This window comes from Olea europaea, chromosome 4 (genome assembly GCF_002742605.1).
Source record: "Olea europaea var. sylvestris chromosome 4, O_europaea_v1, whole genome shotgun sequence".
Lineage (NCBI taxonomy): Eukaryota > Viridiplantae > Streptophyta > Magnoliopsida > Lamiales > Oleaceae > Olea > Olea europaea.
Window position 1 is genome coordinate 16,017,861 of NC_036240.1, and position 19,158 is coordinate 16,037,018.

At 34.9% G+C, this 19,158-nt stretch overlaps 1 pseudogene; it reads left to right on the forward strand.

Annotated features, from left to right (window-relative positions):
- LOC111393090 overlaps positions 1 to 19,158 on the forward strand; it is an 82,746-nt pseudogene that overhangs the window by 24,668 nt on the left and 38,920 nt on the right.

A 19,158-nucleotide genomic window follows, 5' to 3' on the forward strand; every position in this document is an offset into this window, starting at 1 on the left:
TTTTACCTTTAGGAAGCTCTACTAGCTCATAAATGTTATTCTTCTGCAAAGAATTCATCTCTTCTTGCATAGCCTTCACCCAACTTTGTTTGTCCTTATGAGATTCTACCTCCTGAAAATATTCTGGCTCCCCCTCATCAGTTACCAACACATAATCTGATACTGGATACCTAGTTGATGGACGATGCTCCCTGGTAGATCTTCTAATCTGAGAGTCTGATGTAGTAGGCTGCTCCTCCTACTCAACATCCTCTAAATCATCCTCATCAACCCTTGCTGGCTCATCAGCATGATTGTCAACGTGTGTCTCTACCCCTTGAGTGACACTATCCGAAGGCAAGGAGACAGGTGTAAGGTCAGTGACACCTTCAATAACACGTCTTTGATTCCCAGATTTTTCAACATCTGTCAACTTCTGATTTTAATGAAAAATCACATCTCTACTTTTGAATATTTTCTTTTTTTCTGGATCCCATAATCTATAGCCAAATTCTGCATCTCCATAGCCAACAAAAATGCAAGGACTAGCTTTATCATCTAGCTTCGACCGTTGTTCCTTAGCCACATGTGCAAATGCTTTGTACCCAAAAACCTTCAAGTGAGAATAAGAAACATCTTTTCCTGTCCACAATTTTTCTGGAATTTAAAAATCCAACAGAGTTGATGGAGACCAATTGATTAGGTAGCACACTGTTCGAACTACTTCACCCCAGAATGACTTAAGTAACCCAACCATCCTTAACATACTTCCGACCTTTTCTACAATTGTACAGTTCATTCTCTCTGCCACACCGTTGTTCCGTGGAGTACCAGGAACTGCCTTTTCATGTCTAATATCATGTTCTGAGCAGTAATCTTTAAATACTTTAGATGTATATACCCCTCCGTTGTCAGTTCGGAGACACTTCAAAAGATTTCCACTTTTCTGTTCCACCATGGCATGGAATTTCTTAAAGTACTAAAAAACATGGTCTTTTAATCTCAAAAAGAATACCCACAACTTTCGTGAACTATCATCAATAAAAGTAAGAAAATACTTATTACGACCTAAGGACTCCACCTCAATGAGATCACAAACGTCAGAATAAATCAAATCCAAAACATTAGATTTTCTACTAGAGGATTTCTAAAAGGATACTCTATGTTGTTTATCAAATAAACAATAATCACAAGAATTTAATGATGTACTTTTGGTAAAAGGAATGAGAGACTTCTTTGCCAAAATATGTAATCCTTTCTCGCTCATGTGAGCTAACTGCTTATGCTACAAGTCTAGTGAAGAATCACTTTCAGTTGCATTTACCGCTTCACTACACACCTTTACTTTGTATCTTGTAAAGTGTGTAACAAACCTTTCCTCTAACAAATATCATTGACCCTTTTGTTAGTTTCCATCTTCCATTGCCAAAATAACTGTCATACCGTGCTTCATCAAATGCATGTGTAGATAGCAAATTCAAGCGCATGTCAGGAACATGTCGCACATTCTTCAATGTCAAGCTACTTCCAATATCTGTTTGAAGACAGATGTCACCAATTCCCGCAATACTAGCAAAACTGTTATTACCCATCTTCACTTTGCCAAAGTTACCTGATTTGTATAAAGTGAAGAACTCCCGTTTTGGAGTAACATGGTAAGAAACCACTGAGTCAATAACCCATTCAACAAATGAATCTGCAACATGACAACACTGCTCATCTTTAGCGAAAAATACTGCTGCCACTGCTTCTTCTTCTTCTTTTGAAGCGCTAGCTGCTGTATTCTGATCAGTCTTCTTCTGATTTTTCTCCTCTTTCAATTTAATTTTCCAAGCCATGTAATGTTTCTTTATATAACCCTCTTTGTCACAATAAAAGCATTTGACCTTTCCTCTTGTCTTCGACTGACTTCTGAAATTACCACGTTCCTTAGGATCTCTGTTTTTACTCCTACCTCTGTTCTCTGTAATAAGAGCCTGTGCATCATTTCTACCCAAGTCTTTTCTTCTTATTTCTTTATTAAACAAACTATCTTTAACTAGAGTAAGTTCCAACACACCGTTCGGAGCGGAGTTACTAAGTGATACCACAAAAGTCTTCCAACTATCAGGCAATGAACTCAGAAGTAATACTGCTTGCATCTCATCATCTAGTAGTAGTTTCATTGTGGTCAACTGATTTATCAAGTCTTGGAATTCACTCAAATGCTCAGCAACTGATTTTCCCTCCCTTAGCTTCAGATTCACAAGCTTTCTAATACTAAAAGCTTTATTTGAGCAGTCTGTCTCACATAGAGACTCTCTAATTTTTTTCAAAGACTATGTGCATCTATCTCTTGAGATATATGATGGAAAACATTAATGTCAATCCACTGTCTAATATATCCAGTGGCTTTCCTGTTCATCTTCTTCCAGTCACCGTTACTCACATTGCTTGGCTTAGCACTATCATCTTCAATAGGTTCATGTGAATCCTTATAATACAAGATATCCTCCATCATAGGCTTCCAAATAGAATAATTTGAAGCCGAAAATTTAATCCTTGTGCCCAGAGTATTTTCCATTTATTTCGCAATAAAATCACACCCACACAGCTTGAGCTTTGATACCACTTAGTTGGGCAATTTCAATTATTGCAAGAATAATTTTTTCAATCCAAGCAATTAACTAGAACGATTAACTATGCAAATAAATAATCCAAGCAAAAATAAAAAAATGCAACACCAAATTTTTATGGGGAAAAAAACCCTCCATTGTAGAGGGGGAAAAATCACGGAGCAACTCCGGCCAAAATCCACTATAATAAAATATATATTACAATTATTCAAGTTTAGATAAACTTGAATTCTCCACAAATTGCAATACCGCAACAATTAGTCTCTAAGATCACAAATAATCTCACCACAAATAAACAATTTGATCAACCTTGTGCGTACCTACTTTGAATACTACACCTCTAGAGTACCCAAATTGCAACTTAGAGAAATTTCCAATTTACATTTTGCAGGGAAGAAAATCCCTGTGAACCCACACCCAAAACAATATTGAAAGAAAATAAACATTTTCTTCCTTTTTCTTCTTCCACACGTGCACAGCCCTTTCTTCATTTTTTCAGCCGGTTTCCCTCCTCGCAGCAGCAGCAACCTAGCAGTTTATGTTTTTTGCCTCACACACAAAGCTGCCAACTTTGACCTCTACAATTTGTCTCACAATTATAGCCACAGTTTAGAGAAAGATATCTATATTTTTATATAGCCACTATTTTTGACTTCCACACCTGTAGCCACCAATTTATATATATAAGACCACTAATGACCTAACTAAAAGATAATTGCTTGGGCCAATTAATATCTCCTCTTGGGCTTAAATTGAAACACGTGGGCTGAACCCACTCAACAGATGCGTCCTCAAGGTGAATAGTTCGATGTCGAGGAGAATGGTTGTATAGATTCAAATTGCTCATTTAACTAACAACGTCATTCAAAGATTGAGTTAAAAATAATAATCAAAGTTCTTTATTCTTTCCCAAAAACCAAAAACTTAGTAACTTAGTATATATTACCTTCTACCATAGCTTGGGCTCCTGCGATATCTAAGGAGAGTAAGACTCCTACGCCTTTGAAAACCCGTATGGTTCATGCATTAACTGGCAAAACAGTCATGCTCAGCATACTGGGAGGATTTTAAAGCAAAACCAAAACGGCCATGCCCCCTAACACCACCACCACCTTTGCCACCACTTCCATCCCTAGAATTGTGAGAAAGCTCTACTCTCCATCCATTTGTACTTGTTCCAATTAATAAGGATATGATTCTAGCATGTTACATACGAAATTTAACATCCCATTAATGTTGATTGAAGAAAATGCAATATGATAAAATAACAGATGAAAAAATTAGCACTCGAGGAGAATTAACATTTCAATATTGAATGAACATATGAGGTGGTATATAATTTTGATGTATTTAATAATTCTTTCTCTCTAACATTCACCAGCCACTTCATTGGAAATACTCTCATGTACTTTGGAGAAAAGCAGAATGCAAAAGATGGTTTTTAGATTAGTACCTTGATTTATCGTGAGTAGCTTTTGCTTCTGGTACCAGATGTATTTCTAACGAAGTAGAATTAGGAAGTAAATAATAGGCATCTCCATGCTTGCCTAGAGTAAGCTTTGCCACCACTTCCACCCCTAGAATTGTGTGAAAGCTCTACTCTCCAGCCATTTGTACTTGTTCCAATTAATAAGGATATGATATCCGGCATGTTACATAGGAAATTTATCCCATTAATTTTTATTGAAAAAGTGCAACATGATAAAATAACAGGTGAAAAAATTAGCATTTAAATAGAATTAACATTTCAATATTGAATGAACATACGAGGTGGTATATAATTTTGGCTTCCATCCCAAATGGATCGGGCACAACTTTAGTAGCAGACATAGAAGAAGAAGCAAATCTTTATGCCGATTTCAGTGGAAAACGAGGTTAAGTTGAAGACGCACCTGTGCAAGGGCAGGAGTAGCCATTACTTGTTCAAATCGCCATTCATATTGTTTCAACAACTGAGTAATCGAAAAATCCACTCCAAGCATGCAAAAAAATTTCGTGACATAAAGTAATGACTCAAAGATATTGTGGGTTCACTGTCACCTTATTTCTTATCTGAAAGAATGTCAACATGTATAGTCATGTATGAGTAAATGGCCCAAAATTTATTCAAATTTGAAATGTAGAAAATAGAGGAGTTTCTTTTGAAACAATAATTCGAATGCATAAAGATTAATTACTGTTGGAGGAAATAAATAAATTTAATAGATAATTACCTTGTGCATCATCTCAAGCTTTTCCCTGTACTTAGTGTGGTAAAGATCTTCATTCATTGACAAGGATGTCTCAAAATCAGCATCAGTCTCAAACTGCAAAAAATAGCGATAAAATATAAGAAACCAGCTATATTGCACATTGGAAATTGCAGTACTTATGTCCAAAAACATTGATAGCCACCAATTCCTGTATGACAGTCCATGGATACAAAGTTTGGCCCTTTGGAATCGGTGGGTGAAGAATAACAACAACAAAGGTATGTTGTTGGTTATTCCTCATAAGGCCCCAAATTAAATCCAAAAGATAAATATAACTTCATCTATATTGTTAAATCAACAACAGAGTTGTCATAAAATTGTCTACACACTATATCTTTGAGTCATAGCTTCAAGAAAGAGCAGAACTTTAGGCAACCAAAAAACACGAACAACGGTGCTATATTGAATTTTGAAGTCATTTGTTTGCCCTTCAAGATGCAAAAATGAGAGATGAAGTTCAATTGTACCGCATGAATAAATTAAGTGAAAGACCGTTCCAATTTTGGCTCTTCTTTTTATTCTAAATTAAACTTTTGCTAACCATAATACAGTAAGCAAAAAATTAAAAGTTTAAGCAAAAAATTAAAAGTTTATCTCACTAATAGATTATCATGATAGTGTTTAATCATACATCACTCCCAATGTTCTAAAGCAAAAGATCAAATACGAGCTAATTTGACGACCATATACATTTAGTTATTCATGCCCATTCGACCAAGTGGCGAAACTCAAATAGTCAACATTCAGTGGGTTTGGCGCAGGAAGAATATATGGCTTGGAGGTGACTATTAACTCACATTTATATAGAAACAGACATTAATAAAAGTAAAATTCTTCTAAAGACACACCTAAAATAGTAATAAAAAGAGCAAGTATACACATAATTAAGTAGCACCAAATGTAATAAAAAAACTTGTGTATAGCAATAGGTAACCAATTTTGTAAACAAGGAAATAAAAAATAGGGATTACCATTACAAACTTCAAGAAAGTTACACGAGTCAAATGAATATAGTCGCCAAGCAACCGTAAGTGTAAATCCTATGACTGATAACATATTCTATAATATTAATATGCAGGTAGAATCCAAAGGAAAGATTTCCTTTAAAGCTATTATGGGAGCAGCTACAAACCTCTGTACAAATGGATTCAAAAAGAAGTTCGGAATCCACTTTAGTAACCTACATTATGAAAAGACAAAAGACATGATAACTATGTATGGTTCAGGGGATAATTAACAATTCATTAAATTATATAGAATCTTCGAAATTTCTATTGTTTAGCGATTTGGGTAGGGTTCATCTCGAGACCCGCCGTCATGGTGGTGGTGACAACCCAAATGGGGTCGGAGCCACCGTCGAATCTCGATGGAAACACAGATTTGACCAAATCTGTACAGCAGGGGAGATCTTTCTTAGAAGTTGCACGATTGGGAGGTGGAAACGTGATGAAATCTCCTCCTATTCCAATGAAAAACCCAACGCTGATTAATGGGCTACTGGGATTTTCTTTTACAGATCAAGAGACGAAGAAGCTTGCGGATGATCTCAAATTTGCTCTAGTGTTAAAATTCTTGGTTACACGGCCAAATATTGATGATTTGAGATAGGTAGTGGTAAAAACGTGGGGCCTGAAAGAGGCTCCAATTATCAGTTTTATGGATGCCGTTCATGTCCTTATCCAATTGAAGAATGAAGCCGATTTTTTTCATGTTTGGGCTCGAGAGGGCAGGTCTTTAGCGGGTGCTAAGTTTCGCATGTTCAAATGGACTCCTGATTTTGATTTGAATAAGAACCTTCTAAAACATCACAATGGATCTTCCTTCCTGGATTCCCAATGTACTTATATAGACCGGATTGTCTTCGGATGTTTGCAACTCTGTTTAGAAGATTTTTGGGTACAGATCATGCCACTTTGAATCGAACAAGGGCAACGGGGGCGAGAATGTGTGTAGAGGTGGATTTAATGGATGAGATGGTTGAGGGATTTCCTATAACGGTTTCATCCAAGAAGATCGTATGGCAGGAAGATTCGAGAAGATGGGCAATTATTGTACGAAGTATAGAAGACAGGGGCATCCTGCAGCAGCTTGTAGAGTTGGACAGGATGTGCAACCAGTGAAAGGAAAAAGTAAAAAAGATGATCCAGTGGTGAAGGAAAGATGGGAATGGCGAAAAATTCAAAATGAAGGTAGGTTGGTGGTAGAACAGATTAATGTTGCTGAGCCAAGTGGAACTAAGTAGATCGAGGTTGTAGAGCCGAGTGGAACTAAGCAGATTGATGATGCAACACCAAGTGGAACTATGAAGGTAAATGAAGGTGAAGAAAATTTAAACTATGCTAAATCCGAGGAGAATCAGGCTTGTCTTCAAGTTATTGTGCAAAATCATAAACACATTGAGAATGACTCGGTGACCAATGATCCTGGTCATGGTGATGAGGAGATAGTTGCTCAACAAACACATAATGTAGTTCAATGTAAGGCTTTAGATGTGCTCCTGTCGGAGAGTGAAGAAGTCGTCATTATGAATTCAATGGAACCAGGCTGAGATGTTAGGGGATGGTGAGGTGCAACCCGTGAGTGGTGAGGAGATAAACACAGTCGTGAAGGGTCATTTTAACTCCTCTAAATCTTGTACAGAAGATACGGAGGTGATGATAGATACGAGTCACACATTTGAACAGGAAAATACATGTGGAAATTTAACAGACGATGGGTCTGATGGAGAGAAGTTTGAGGATGGACATGCTGATTGTAATTCTAATTCAGAGTTAGGCAGGATATCAAAAGGAAAAATTAAGGGTCCCTCAGTTAGGTTTTCATATAGGGCGCGAGCACGCCCTGACAGGTTGAATCTATGATGGATGAATGTTTGATTTGGAATGTGCGGGGAGTGGGCACGTCAAGACGGAGGATTGGTCAGTTCGTACGAAAACATAATGTTGCTATTTTGGCAGTGTTAGAGCCTTTTCAAAGTGAGAGCAGGATGAGAATGTTGGCCAGAAAATTAAAATTTGCAAATTGTGTGTCTAATGAGCAAGAGGGAGGTAAGATTTGGATTTTTTGGAGAGAGGAGTTCGTAGTAGATTGGGTGGGAGCATCGAACTAGGCTATACATGGCATCTTTTCTAAGGGATCAAGTACATTAATAATTTCTTTCGTCTATGCTAAATGTTCTGCTCTAGAAAGGAGGTTGCTATGGCAAGAGTTGGAGAGCATTATGGTTACCAGTTTACCTTGGATTGTTGCTGGTGATTTTAATATCATTAGAAATGATTCAGAGCGGAGGGAGAGGAGACCACGTCCAATGGTGGCAATGGATGATTTCAACTATTGTATTGATATATGTGGGTTGATAGAGCTAAATGCAGAGGAGAGGAAGTTTACATGGTGTAATGGCCAAGATGGAGCAGCAAGGAGTTGGGCTCGGCTTGATTGAACTTTTACTAATTCCATGGCAACCAGTTTGTTCCCGAATATGGACTTGAGATTGTTGGCGAAGGAGACATCTTATCACGGTCCATTGTTTATACATTTGAAGTAGCCAAGGGTCTCATATGGACCCTCACCTTTTCGTTTCCAGCGTATGTGGTGTGAACATGAAACCTTTATGTCTTGTGTTAAGGAAGCGTGGGTGGATTGTAATGAGGATGTGGTGTTGGGAGGTCTACAAAAGTTGGCTAGAAAGCTAAAAAGGACTAAATTAGAGCTAAAAGTGTGGAATAAAAAAGTCTTTGGAAGGGTTGACCAGATTATATCAGAGGTTCAGGAAAGAGTAGAGATACTTGAAAAGTCATTGCAAGAGGGGTTCTCGTATGATATGGAATAGGACCTTTTAGTGACCAACATTGAGTTAGCGGAATGGCAGAAGCGAGAAGAAATAAGACTCAAGTAGCAAAGAAGCGGTGGCTTAGGGAGGGGGGATAACAACACAAAGTTTTTTCATGCTATGATTGCCCAACATCGAAAAAATAGGTGGTTGGACCAAATGATGCTAGAGAATGGAACTCAATTATCTTCTCCACAACAAATACATATGGAGGCAGTGAGATATTTTCAGAATTTTCTTACTGAAGAACACGTGGGGGCAGTACCAAATTTATCTAGTTTGATTGATGATACCTTGACTGATGAAGAGGGTCAATATCTTTGTGCTATGCCGACTGAAAATAAAGTAAAAGAGGCTGTCTTTGAGATTCCCATGGATAGTTCCCCTGGGCCAGATGGGTTTGGATCAAGTTTTTTTTATCAAATGTTGGGATATTGTCAAAAAGGAAGTGGTCGAAGCTGCACAGGATTTCCTTGGAGGAGGAGAGCTTAATCGGCTTTACACATCCTCTTATATTGTCCTCATTCCGAAGGTGGAGGAACTGAATGGGTTTGATAAATTCAGACCTATAAGTCTATGCTCTGTAATCTATAAGGTCTTCTCAAAAATTCTGGTATCTCGGATGGCTGTTTTACTTTCTAAAATTATTTCAGATAAGCAAGGAGCTTCCATTGCTGGAAGAAACATTGTTGAAAATATCGCTCTAACGCAGGAGTTAGTACAATCTATGAATAAAAAGGTGCAAGGAGGAAATGTGATGGTTAAGGTGGACATGGCAAAGGCTTATGATAGGGTAGATTGGCGGCATGTCTTACAAACTTTTGGCTTCCCAGATAGATTTTTCCGATTGATTGACCAATGCATAACAAAGCCTTGGTATTCAATTATGATGAATGGCACCACTCAGGGATTTTTCAATTCCAGGCGTGGTCTGAGGCAAGGAGACCCTCTCTCTCCCTATCTTTTCATTATTATGCTGGAGGTTTTGACTAGACTCTTGAAGAAAAACTTTGATACTGGACGAATTGGGAGATTTTCTTGTCCTCGAGGTGCTCCTTTGGTTTCTCACCTTATGTACGTGGATGATCTTGTTATATTCACCAATGGGTGTAACAAGTCGATGTAAGGATTAATGGAGGTGTTGGAAATATATGAAGATTGGTCTGGGCAACTTATCAATAAAGAAAAGTCGGCCATGTTTTTCTCCAGAAAGTGTTCTTTAGTGCAGAAAAGTGATATCATACGGGAGACAAGGTTTAAAAAGGGCCAATTTTCAATGTTGTATTTGGGGGTGCCGATTGTGCAAGGAAGGCTTAGTGCTCGACACTTGGAGTCTATGATTGGTAAAATTCAGAAAAAAAATTGTTGGTTGGAAAATGCTTTTACTATCCCAAGGGGGGAGGCTAGTGCTTCTACGTCATGTCCTTTCTAGTATGGCCCTTCATTTATTATCGATGCTGAGTATTCCTAAATCTGTGTTTGGGAAGTTTAATTCCATTCTTTCATCTTTTTTTTGGGAGAATTCAATGGGAGGACTAAGAAAAAATGGTGTGCGTGGGAAAAGTTGTGCCGACCTATGTTGGAGGGAGGGATTGGGATTCGAAAATTTGAAGATGTTCAACGGGCTTTACACATGAAGTTTGCTTGGCGCTTTCTATCTTCAAATTCATTATGGGCAAGATTTTTTAGAGCAAAATACTCCAAATAGGGGATATTGGATATAACTAATTTAAAGCATATTGGGACTAGCTTCTGGAAATTTACAATAGATTGCCTCTCTGAGGTGATTGAACTTAGTCAATGGAAGATAAGAGATGGATCTTGTTCTTTCTGGTTCGACAAATGGATAGCAGGGGGCCCTCTATGTGCACAAGTAACCCAAGTTGTAGAACCGAAGCTGAAAATTAATGAAATTTGCTTAGAAAATAGATGGGATATGGTTCGGCTGAAAAACCTTGTTGGTGACACTCTAGCCAAGGAAGTTGTATCTCAGGTTGGAGCTCGAAGAATAGGAAATGATTTGTTGATTTGGAAACCACATAGACATGGAGTATTTACTACAAAATCGGCTTGGGATGTGGTGAGGGTGCGAGTTGAGCAAGTTGAATGGGCGGCTTGGGTGTGGAATAATGCTTTCCCTAAATGTGTCTCTGTGTTGATGTGGAGAACTCTAAATAGGAGTTTATGTGTTGATGAACGCATTAAGTCAGTTGGCATTAGCCTTGCATCCAAATGTGATTGTTGTTCTATAGGTCATGACGAAAATGCTTCTCATGTCCTAAGCTCTAGAGACTTTGCAGACAAGGTGTGGAGGAAAGTAGCTGCCTTGGTAGGTGTGCGCTGGAGAGCTAGACAAAGCTGGGTGGAAAAAAATCAATTTATGGTGGAACAGAGCAAAAAAATCTCCACAGGTGGGATGCTTGATTGGGTTGCTTCCAAGCTTAATTACTTGGAGATTATGGACAAGAAGATGTAAAGCAAGGATGGACTATTAAATTTTGGTTACAACAGATATCTCTTAACTTGTCAAATGCAAAGCTGCTAACTAGTCAAGATGAGTATGTGCTTCAAATGCTCGAGATACCTTGAGCACCAGCTAGAACAAAGCAGATTTGGGTGGTCTCGTGGAAAAAACCACTTCATAATCGAATAAAACTTAACATGGATGGTAGCAGTCTTGGGAATCCTGGACAAATTGGTGGTGGGGGAGTGATTAGAAATGAAAGAAGTGAATTGATTTCAGCATTCAGTATTAATTTTGGTAACGGGACAAATAATGAAGCTGAACTGAGAGCACTCATTGAAGGTTTACAATTATGCCGTGAGTTGGGGGTAAATCATATTGACATTGAGTGTGACTCACTGTTGGTGGTTTCATGGTTACTAACTCGGAAATGCTCTTTGTGGTATTTGTGGGACTATTGGGATAATCTTTTGGAGTTATTACCGACGTTTGATTACCAAGTGATACATCAATGGAGAGAAGGAAATCAAGTGGCAGATTGAGTAGCGGGGTTGGAAGCTAAGGGCCTATTGAAACGTTTTAATAACTAGACAGATTTGCCAAGGATTACTCGAGGTTTACTTCGTCTAGATATGATGGGGGTTGTTTACTTGAGGAAGTGATTTATGCAGTTTGAAATTTTAGATAATGGTGTCTATTGAGATCCTACTTGTTATTTTGATTGTCTGTTTCGTATTGTAACTATAGTTTTCCTCCGCCATTAGTGAGGGTTTTAATAAAACATAGTTTCCTTTAAAAAAAAAAACACTATGTATGGTTCAATGAATGCTCGTTAACAGAAAAATATTACAAATTCCAAAGCTACCTTTTTGACAATGTTTGCACAATAGATAGTTCTTGTAGATATATTCCTTTCATCTTCGGATGGAAAAACTGTCTTTGATAATGGTAGAGTTCTATATGCATGTATAAATGAAAGAATTTCCTTATAAACAACATTTCTAGTACATGTGAAGTGTGCATTCTTAGTGGCTGATGGGCTAAGTAAAACTTTTAAAAATTTGCTTGTTTTAGCTCTTGACAGTGCTACGTAAAGTTGACTGTGACAAAAGACTAGTTCTGGAAGATATAAATCAACAAAATCAAGTGTTTATCCTTGTGCTTTGTTTATTGTCATTGCAAAACATGGCCTGATAGGAAATTGAGTTCTTTTAAATGGAATTGAGTTTTGATCAACTTTGTAGAGGTATGAAAGGAATTCTTGGTAAGAAAACATGTTTTCCATATTATTCATTTCGTATCAAGATCTGAATTGATTTTTCTTCATATGTAAGATTTTCAACCAACTCCACTGATGACTTTATAGCATTAGTTAAATCTGACGTCCATTTACTAACCCTCGAATATATGGAATACATGTTGAACCGATACATTAAATATCATCCTAATATAAATATGTGATATTTTTAACTTTTCATTTTATCACCTAACGATAATATATACATAGCTTCAAGTTCGGCTCCTTTTTGAATATGAATATACCTCAACCTCACGTGGTCCGTAAGTACTGATCTTCCCACCATGTGATAACGCCACAATTCCTAAATGTCAATCCCAATATAACCAACCTTATATCATGATTTAATCATATCTTTTTATCAATCTACAACATAATCCATATTTTATCATTACACTTAGAGAACATTTTCTAAACCATAACATAAATCATTATCGTGAATCAATCGCTTATCATCTTTAGATATAAGAGCAAATATTTTTTCAATATTTCCTCATAGCAAAATTTTTGACATTTCTATACACATACAAATTTTGTTCTTTCTTTCTATGAAGGGACAATAATAACATTTAATCCATGAAAATCTATACTCTTATTTCATAAATAGATCGTCGATTTATCGTCAATGCATAATCCTTTTTGTATATCACATAAAGACCTTTAATTAAGATAATGTAACCTAAAGATATAATTGCACAATGAGTAAAATCTATATTTGATGACCATCTTAAACTTTAGACATAGCCAACATGTCCGACTTATATTCCTTAACAAATTTATTTTGACAAAAATGGAATACTTTGTTCATGATCCAAAATACAATTAAAAATAGCCCAAAATTTACATCACTTACATTTCAATAAATTCATCTTAACTTCAAAATTTAACTCAATGCTTCCAAATTGTATGAAAGATAACACAATAATCAACAAATGGCATTAACAAAATTCATTAACTTAAATAACCCAAATAAATCATCACATTACTTTGCTACAGGACAACCATTACATTCATTTTCATGCTATTCACCATATTATGTTATGATCTTGTAACTTTGACATTTATCGTCATATCGTATGACTTAAAACATTTAATTATATAAATTTCCCTTAATATCACAAGATGATAACCTTCATATTTATAACTTGAACATTTAATACCGCCTGTTAATTTCCCAATCTCAACAAACTTCGACCCTACCATTCTCAATTTCATTTTGTTTCCCACAAAAACATACCTAAATGCACATATCCATTTAAATTCTATTTTTAAAGCAGTAAATCACCCCATAATGGGTAATCATTATGAAGTTAACAAACCACTCATAAATAATCGAAATAATTGGAATTACCGTTAATTTCCTCGACGCTTAAAAGACACAATAACACATTGTCATATATCAATCAACAAATCATCATTTTCTCTTCCACAATTTCTTATCATATAGCATAAATATACACCATTATGATTTCTATTATCATCCCATATAAATGGCCACAAATGACCACAAAATTTTGATGACACTAATGACCATTTGGCTTCAAAATAATTAAAATTCCACGCTAGTTGTAAAATCTATAACTTCAAATGCGCCGCAAAATCATCAAAATCTGTTCAAATCTTAATAGGTTACATATACACATAGTTCCAACCCAACAACTAATAACATTTCCAACAATTGGATCATTGCAACTATCATACTTACATACTAGTCTTTTCTGGATCTGTTAAAAATATGTTTCTATCATTTTTGGTTCCATACATTTGAGTTAGAGAGCCTGTGATTTCTACCACCACGACATGTGATCATATCCACTGAGCATGCATGAACCATTAAAAATTTCGAAACCATGCTCTGATACCACTTTGACAAGACCCGTTCTGAATCACCCTAGTGGACTCGAAACGTGACGTGCGCTGATGATAGATGCTGAGTAGATGTCAAATCTATCACCAAGGCTGACTATGAGTTATTTCAAAAAATGCAACCGAAATAATTAGGCTCTTCCAGTTAAAAAGAATCAATTTTCACTTGTAGAAAAATTATAGAAAAACTACGAGTTGATAACTTAGTGAGTGGAGAAGTTCGAAAATAATTATATTTTTTCATTTAAACATTTTTATCAAAAATTGAGTTCATTTCATTGAATACTTTACAAGGTAACATCATAAAATTTATACCCAAAAATTGAGACATTCTCGTAACTCTGTAAATATCATCTCTTATATACGATATAGTCATAAACTCATATCTATACCATCATATCATCACATCACATGTGATCCACCAAATATGTACCTCCTAACTAAAATCTCTAATCCGCTCCTCGGGTTAAGAACTTTTGCCATGGGCCTTTGGCTCCTTCTATGAACGAAAGTCGATCTCAAAGACCTCTCATAATCAATTCTAGAACACGGTCAAGGCCCCTCTGTGACCTATATGTATACGATCAAGACAAATGTCAGGTCAAGACCCTCCGTGTAGGATAGAATACGGCCAAGGCCTCTCTGTGAACTAGAAAAAGTATATAATCATGGGTACTTTTCTGGCTGATCTCAATATTATATGTTTCACATACCAAACAAATATCAATATCACATGTCTCATATACCAAATCACAAACATACCATAAATAATCCTTGAAATTTTGTATGGATCATAATAAAAGAGATTTCCATAATAATCATGTAATTCGAACACATTATTGCATATAATTGCACATATTTTAATAATATACTTAATTTATAAATACTTTAAAAAAATTTATATTTTTCCACTCATAGTACTATGTTCGCAAAATCAATCCGGTTGGTAAGTTGTTATGATATCAGTAAACAATTAATTATTTTAAATAATTTCAATAATTAAATAGGCGATACCCAAACTTAATCATTTCATATTTAAGCGATTTCTACAGTCTTTTTAATCACTAAAACTAGTTTTTTATTCACTTTACTCAATTTCATAGTTTATTATACTTAACCCCTTCAATAAAATTAAATTTAGTCTAAAAATCTAACAACTATAAAATTAAACATAACTTGACAATAAATAATTTTTTTACTTACCTTTCAAAATTGAGAAATCCAAGCCTAATGGTATAGACCCCTTATTTTCTAACAACTTGGCAAAAAATTTCTATTTTTTCTTCTTTCTTCTTCCTCTCCTTTTTTTCTTCTTTTCTTTCTCTTTTTCTTCCTTTCTCTCGGATCTTCTTCTCTGACGTCTCTAATTTTTACTATAAATATGTATGCAAATGAAAAATCAAGGCAATGGGATTAAAATTTGGACAATTGGACTCCACTAACTCATTTTGCAAAGGAAGTCCTTATTCTTCAATTTAATATAACATATAGTCCTTTACTTCCAATAATATATAAGTAGATCCCTAAAATTAAGTTTTATCCATTTTAAACCTTTAACTATTTTTCATAATAAATTAAACCCCAATAAAAATAACTTATTTCATTTAAATCCCTATTTGACATTGACTTTGACCAATTGAATTTTGAACTTTGACTAAATAATTTTCTTGACTTTGACTATGAGTGAGTGGGTTATAACAAAATTGGAGTAATGTTATTTTGTAGCATCACTATTGCACAACACGATAGAAGCACAACAATTGCACAATATAGTTTAATTAAATTATAGGACCATTGAATTGTCTCTATTCTCGCAAAACTATTATTGATTATACCTCGGCTCATGTGTATTTCGGGCTTATTGTTGGGAGTTTACTTGTAAAACATAGATTTTCTTCAATGACCACTTGTTTTCTTATCTTTGCTTTTTATAAAAAATTACAGTCAGGATAGCATGCATTTTGAAGAATACTTTACGAATATTAGTTTGATTATAGTGTCTCATTTTACTGATTCGATACTCTAATGCCTATGAGTTTTTCATATATCTTTCTTTTAGGCGGCGATGTATAAATATTGCTAGTTTATTGCTTTTCCTTTTCTCAAGTAAACTATTTTCCTAATTAACTTTGCATGGTAATGTTTTGCAGGAATTTAACATATCACCATTTAGGAAAAATAATGGCTTATGGAGGTAGCACCAATGAGGGCGTTATTGCACCTGACAGTGTTGAATCCCAAACAAGGCCTTCTAGAAAAGCTTCAACTCTTATGGGCACGAATCATGGAGTGCTGTCAAAAACTACTGTGTGTAAACTGCTTGAATTCAACATTTGTATGAACATAATGTATCCTCCAGTTCACCAGGTAGGATCTCTTGTAAGTGATAGACTGATAGTTTTTGATTTTTTGGGTACTTCTAGACTTGCAAAAGTCACCAATAAAGTGATTGTGAGTCTTATATGGCTCAACGAATAGTCTCTCACTTGTCAGAGTTAATAGCTCAAAGGTGGGGTTGCTGACCCATCTGATTCTTGCATACATTTTTTTTCCATCATCATCTCAATGTTATGCTCAGCGCTATCAGAATTAGAGTCTGATATATTGTAAATATATTGGCCGAAATCATACTCAAAGTAATTGGATATATATATTTTCTCTAATAATAGACTAGAAGATGTTTTCAACTTTATTTTGCATTGATGATATGTGCTTGAGTATTCAAATTTTATTATTTTATTTTATTTTATTTTTTGCTGTGGGTTATCCAATTAATTCGACTCATAATTAGATCATTGCACCAGTACGGATTTCATGGACGTGGATCAAAGAATGGTTATGCATGTTGCAATGGTAACATATGCCATTCCTCTTTTCAATTTTTTTTATTTTTTATTATTATTATTTTTAATCTTGGCAGTTTGTGAATTCACATTGAAAAACACGAATTGCTAATGAATTTCTCATTTTTCAAACAAAGGGTGCTCGACCAACACCATACAGCTACAAAATAGGATGTTCAAGGAAGAGCTTAGTTGTTAAAGTTGCTAGTCTTGTACAAGTTAACTAATACTACAAGTTGCTGCAGGGGTAGATGTAAACATTTTACATTAGGGGGTCACAATCAATTTTTTAAAAAAAGCGACGAATTCTTTTATTACTTTATATGGATTATAAACTGTTATACTACTTTTTTAGCTTGATTATTTTTACATAATATATATATATATATATATATATATATATAATGTCATTTATGGATGTTGAGCTAACGACGAGTAAATCAAATTGGATGTAAAAAGTAAATGAAATTTAAGTTTAACGAAAAAATAATTTGAAAGCAATTCAAATTACATTTAATCCGTAACGATTTTAGAATTTTTGACATCATATTTAATGTAAAATTTCCTAATAAAATGATGTAAATTATATTGAAAAATTTATCGTTAAAAAAATAATAAACATTAATAAAATAATTGATTTTTTTTCAAAAAAGACAAGTTATACGTCTCTTTTTAGCATACACATTTGACGTATATTTAACTATTTTCGATAATAATTTAAATCATTCGATATGTTTATGATATAGTTCTCGAAATGAGCTTCGAGAGGATATAGAAGATTTGTGGATATGGCTAGCATATAATCGTCGAAGAATTTTTAAAGGTAGTTTGTTATCGAAATTCTCGAAATATTAGTTTAGAATAGCCTATTTTGATGCATCATAACATTTACTACGATTGACCATTTCTCACAACATTAACGACGTGAAATACTAGGCCGTAAGTACTTCAAAATGATATTAAGAATGTAATATTTCAATTTCGTTTGATATTTCATAGTGAGCCCGAAAACTAAGACGATGACGATGGAAAAAAAAAAAACCTTGAAAACCCAAAAAAAAAAAAGAAAAAAAAAAAAAAAAAAAAAAAACCAACTTGAAAAGACTAGAGGTCAAGTGACCGTAGGGGACCCCCCTTGGGTCCGCCCCTGAGTTAGTGGACTCTATCGGTCCAGTCATTGGTTCCTATTTCACATTTTATATGATGATGTAGGCTGTAATATCCCCTTTTTTTTCTTTTTTCTTTTTTTTGTGCATTTTAGCTAGTATGTTTGACATATCCTTAAGATATACTCTGCTCTACATTAAACACTTTATCTTTCTGTGATCTATTTTTTATGAAATAGAACTCCCTAATTTTGATCCTTATACACATGATTTATATCTTGTTTATCTTTCCCGTTCACAATATATCTTGTAAATAAATTTCCCTGCCTCAGCATCAATATATACTTTCCATTCATTTCTCTGTTATTCTTGAAAAACCCTCTTGGTTCTCCTTTTAGGTAATTTTTACTTCTTGAAACATTTACATTTTCATATTTTGATGTTTCACAGCATTTTTTTTAGCTTTAACCGTCATATGAACTTCTTGTTCCACTAGCACCATCACTATATTATCAAGTAAATGACTGACGGATCGCAAATTATAGTGGATGCAGATTCTATTGAGACATATATTCTAGTATTAATTGACATTTTGGATCAAGAAATTCCCACTTCTGTTCTTTGGAGTGACAAAAGTTTTATTTTGTTTGAATCTTTCTAAGAAAAAGGAATTAAAAAGTCACTTTTTTCATTAATTTGGCGTAAGCTGGCTTTTTCACCTTGCATACAAGTTCTAGGAAATATGGAAATAATTCGGCATCATTTTATTCTCATCCCCTTGATGCATATATAATAATATGCATAAGAAAGTAAATTAATATATGGATGTATCTCTCAAACCTTGGTGTTGGAAAAATAAATAAATAAATAAATAAATTGATCACTTTTTTAAAGCCCATATTAAGCT